This window comes from Triticum urartu, chromosome 7A (assembly GCF_056163025.1).
Source record: "Triticum urartu cultivar PI428250 chromosome 7A, HENAU_Tu73, whole genome shotgun sequence".
NCBI classification, from domain to species: domain Eukaryota; kingdom Viridiplantae; phylum Streptophyta; class Magnoliopsida; order Poales; family Poaceae; genus Triticum; species Triticum urartu.
In genome coordinates, this window is record NC_141879.1 from 143,508,114 (window position 1) to 143,513,633 (window position 5,520).

Here is a 5,520-nt window from a genome sequence, read left to right on the forward strand (position 1 = left end):
CTGACGGCGTCGTTCATCCCCATGTCTCCACTAAGTCCGACCACCAATCACCACCGCGCTCCACTCCTCCTCACCTTATTTCTCATCTCTCACGAGATATCATTTTTTTGATGAAATTCTCGAGATATCATTTTATTGATAAAATTCTAAAGATATCATTAGTTTTTACACATGAGATTATTTATGCATGGGTCAATCACAACAGGTATTTTGTAAAAAAGAAAATGCATCTTGATGTTCCGTGTAATGCGCAGGGCATCTTGCTAGATCAAAAAAGAAAAAAGGAAAAAGAAATGGAAAACTTGAGAATTCCGGGAGATGACCAAGTGCCACCATTTCTCTATCACGCAAGTCGTTTCGTGCGAATGTTGCTGGATTGCTAGAGTCCAGTCCATTTTCTTCACGAGACCGGCCGGAGTAGTACGTCCCTATCTCAAATTCCCATCTCGATGCACAACCACTTCACCCGATGATTGCCTCGCCCGCTCATCCGCGCTCTCAAGGGTCAAGTCTCAGCATGAACACGGCGCCCGTGCAACGATGTACATGAATCTATGATCCGATGGGTCATGCATGACGTATACTGAAAATCGTCTCCATCTTCGCGTAATTACCTTAATTAATCGAGTAGCAGCTAAGAGCCACCCGCTCCAAATCATCCAAGAGAGCGACGCGGTCGGCGAGGTGTCGGCCCTCGTGGCACGTACCGGCCAGACATTCGTCCACAATTGCGCCGACGCCGCCGTATGAACGAGCCGAGCGCGCACCGACCCGACCGATCGGCATCGCCTGCGCATGTGCGAATGTGAAGGAAGAAGCATGAGCAGGATCAGTGATCCGGTCTGGTGCTGGTAACCGTCGTGAGGAGCAAAGCAGGGACATATCACATCGAGAGGACGCACGCTGCGTAGAAATTTTACGGCCGTGGGCGATGCGTGGGAGCGGCACGGAAACTCTGTCTTGACCCTTGACCTGTTAGACCATCTGATCCGCACGCCCGCAACGAGTCACTGAAACGAATGGTCACACTTGCACAATCACGCTCTGTCACTGACGCGCTTTGACACGAGGGTCGAGGCGCCGACATGACCCGTGAAATAGGCCGGCGGACGCCGAGCGAGAGTGGTGTCTAAAAAGGAAGGCCACAACCACCTTTTCCTATTTTTTTTTGCTTTTTTGTATTTTTTCATACTTCAAAATATTAAAAATATACGTATTACGGAAAACACTCTTAAAAAGAATTTGAAAAAAGTTGAACAAATGTTTGAAAAATATTGAAAAAGTATTTAAAAATTTCAATCAAGCATTTGAAAAATATTCAACGTGTATAGAAAAATTGTTGACCATGTATTAAAAAATGATGAATTTTTTTATCATGTATATAAAGATTCTAATCAAGAATTTGAAAAAAATGCTGAACAAGTATTTGAATGTTGAATGTTTATAAAAAAATGTTGACCATATATTTAAAATGATGGAACAATTTGATCATGTACATAAAAATATTAATCAAGCATTTGAAACAATGTTGAACAAGTTTTTGAAAAATGTTAATCAAGCATTTCAATAATGTTAAATGTGTTTAGAAAAAATGTTGATCATGTGTTAAAAAATATGAATATTAAATTTTAATTTTTTTAATCAAGTGGTTGAACAAAAATTTAGAATGTGCATAGAAAATGTTGACCATGTATTAGATAATGTTAATCTTGTATTTGGAAAATGTTAATCAAGCATTTAAAAAATGTGTGTATAGGAAAAATGTTAATCATGCATACAAAAAATGTTAGTCTTGTATTTGAAATTTTTTAATCAAACATTTGAAAAAGTTTAAATGTGTGTATATGAAAAATGTTAAACGTGTATTAGATAATTGTTGTTGACATATACAAAAAAACTTGAATGAAAACCAAAAGAAACAAAGAAAACCAAAAAAGAAATGAAATAAACCAAATAAAAAAATTAGAAAACTAAGAAATAAATGGAAAAAGAAAACCAAAAAAAGAAAAAAAAATGGAGAAACTCGGATCAACTTGCCTCAAGTAGGTCACTCCCTTTTAGTTATCACGAACTGTGAGCGGGAGCGGTGGCTAGTCGCGCTTGCTATGTTCACGACGACCAGGGATTGATCCTTCGTACTCCCCTTTTCGCTTCTATTTTCTTAAACTTTCCACGAAAATGGGTCGGCCAAGTAACAACCACGACCACAAAAAACCTCGACGCGAGACTTTCTACGGACTTGCTTAATGCGAGATATAGTCGCCGTGGCGAGGTTAGGCCCACAGTATTGATCCAAAGTATGTCCCAGGCCCATGTAAGCCAGAATGAACAGGATCGAAACAAAGGTCGGCGTGGAGAAGGGCGGATCCTATTTGACGCGCGCGTGCATCAAGTAGCCGCGGCTTCGCTGAACTAGCGACGACGATGCCACACGCGCCTGCCCACTTCGGGGGCAACTTGTTTTGGGAATCTTCTAGAAGGTTCCCTGAACCAGTTTTCTCATGTTTTTTTTCTGTTTTCCGATTTTCTTCATGTTTTATGATTTTTTTCTTTCTTTTATTTTCTTATTTCACCTTTTGTTTTTTATCTTTTATCTTTTTTCATAAATTCAAAAATTTAAAAATTGATCAAGTTTTTAAAATTTGTTTAAACCTTCAAAAAATGTTTAGAATAACAAATTTTGTTCATTTTTTTCAAATTTTATTCAGGTTTCAAAAATGTCCGGGAAATGTTCACCGTATGATAAAGCAATGTTCATTGTGTATAAAAATATGATCATCGTACATTACAAAAATGATCACTGTGTATAGGAAAATGTTCGCCATATTGGAAAAAATGATCACTGTGTATAAAACATGTTCACCGTTCAAATAACTGTTCACCTTACATTAAATTGATTTTTCAAATGTTGTTCATAGTTGAAAATAATGTTCTGCAATCGAAATTTGTTCACAATTTCATTGATTTTTTTGTTCACGTTTTCTAATTTTTGTTCACTTTTTCAAACTTTGTTCTTTTTGTTCATGTTTTAGAAAATTGGCCATGCTTATATTGTTCACTTCTTCAAAAAAAAAATCATGTTTTGAATTTGTGTTCATGTTTTCCAACTTTTGTTCAATTTTTTCAGAAACTTTTCACGTTTATATATATTTTTTAGAATTTCTATACTTTTTTCAATATTTCAGACATTATTCACATTTTTGAGAAAATATGTTTACAATTTTCCAACAAATGGTTGAAACTTTTTGATTTTTTCTTAATCTGCCGCTGCATTTATTCTTAAATGTTCGCGCTGTGTATTAGTCGCTTACACTTGGTTGCTCAAACGGTAAGAATTTGTACCTTTTCTCCAAGGGTTGTGAGGTCGATTCCATGAAGAGCTTAATTTTTGGGGGATTTTCTGGTAGTATGGTGCCAACGGCACGTCAGGAGAGTCGTGTCCGGAAAAGGTCTCCACGGATTTTTCTTTTCCGCGAAGCAAACACCCTTAATTCAGCTTGAGAATCCACAATTCAAAAACAAAAAAACTTGAGAATGTTGCTGGATTTCCAATTCCGGGAGATGACCAAACTGCCCTCATTTCCTCTTGACACAGGTTTCATACGAATGTTGCTGGATTGCTAGTCAGTCCATTTTCTTCACGAGACGGCGGGAGGAGTAGTACGTCCCTCTCTCATCACTAACCATGCATGACCGCTCCAACCGATGATTGCCTCAGCCACCCATCCGCATGTCTCAAGGGTCAAGTCTGGGCATGAACACTACGCCGCGCAACCATGCACGAATCTATGACCCGATTGTCATGCATGACGTGAACTGATAATCGGCTCCATCTTCGCGTAATTACCTTGATTAATCGGGCAGCAGCTACCAGCTCCAACTCATCCAAGAGAGCGACACGGTCGGCGACGTGTCGGCCATCGCGGCACGTACCGGTCAAACATTCGTCCACAATTGCGCCGCCGCTGTCGTCAGGAGGAGAGGTGCGGGGTCGGGAGCAGAGGTGCGGGATGGAGTAGAGGTGCAGTGCGGGGTCAGGGACAGCAGTTGTATTTTTTTAACTGAGATTGGAGATTAAAAAAAATAAGCATATTTTTTAGACTAACATGTGGGCCCTATCTGTAGTAACGGTCAAAATAAATGAAGTTGATTTTGCCGCCACGTCTGATCTAACGGGTGTGTCCCACATGTCATAAACTTGTTTAAATTGCCTAAACTGACTAGTTTCCGAAAATGATACTCCCTCTGTCGCAGAATATATGAACGTTTTTGACACTATGCATAATGTCAAAAACGTTTTTATATTTTGGAACGGAGGGAGTAGTTTTTAGTCATAAAATTTAAAAAAGTTGGCAGTTTTTAGTCAGTTTTCAAAAAATGTAGCTCTGTTGGACGGTAACCCCTGCTAGTTTTTTGTCAGACACTCATGATCGGGTCTGGTGGTGATAACTGTCGAGAGAGAGAGAGGAGCGAGGCCAGGGACATATCACATCGAGAGGACGCGCGCTGCGTAGAATTTAGGGCCGTGGGCGATGCGTGGGAGCGACACGGAAACTCTGTATTGACCCTTGACCATCCGCATCCGCTCGTGGCGAGAGTTACACCTGCACAGTCACGCTCTGTCACTGACGCGCTTTGGCACGAGGCGCCGGCGTGACCCGCGTAACAGGCCGGCGGACGCCGCCGAGGTCGGAGCGAGAGTGATGTCTGAAAAGGGCATCTTTGGAGAGGAAATCGGAACGTTCCTGGAACCTGGCAACTCACTGAGATAGTACGTACTATCTAGTAGGAGGAAGGACTGAACTTCCACGCAAGCACGCACGGTAAAATCAGGGGATCTTCCAGAACCGTCACTGCCCCGATCTCACTGGCCGTGTCAGTCAGCCGGGCGCCCGGATGTCTGTGATGGAAGGAAAACCATGGGCGGCTTCCATATCTGGACTAGTCGTTCCCAATCTGTTTTACTAAATTCGTCTTTAAAAAAAATCTGTCTAAACAAAGTTTAAGTGAGCCGTCAAGTCTACGTACGGGCCGACTCATTGCTTTGTCAGCCTCTCCAGATTGAATAGGTTGTTAAAACCGAAACAAAAAAGAAATTGTATGATTGCCGATGGGCAAGGTGTTGGGTGGTCATTGGTTCAAAAACAGGTTAGAGAACACACGCAGCTGGGAGTTCTCTCATGCATGCATGGTTTCGGGGCATGATAACGTCCATCTGCATGCACGTACGCGCTGACGCAGCGCGCAACCGTGACACAAGCTCCGAAGAAACACACGCAGAAAAGACATCGAGACAAGACGATGCATGGCGGCTAATCACGCAGTCGCAGTACACTAGGGACCTGGCGGCTCACTTGGTTCTTCTGCTCATGCGCGTTATCTATAAGCTAACCGTGTCCCATCGATGTATCCGATCCAACCCCAAGCAGTATGATACTGATAATCTGACACGGACGCTTCTAAGTGTAGCCAAACGAGACGGACGCGCTTTTCCTAGTTGGCATGAGCGACAGGCGATTT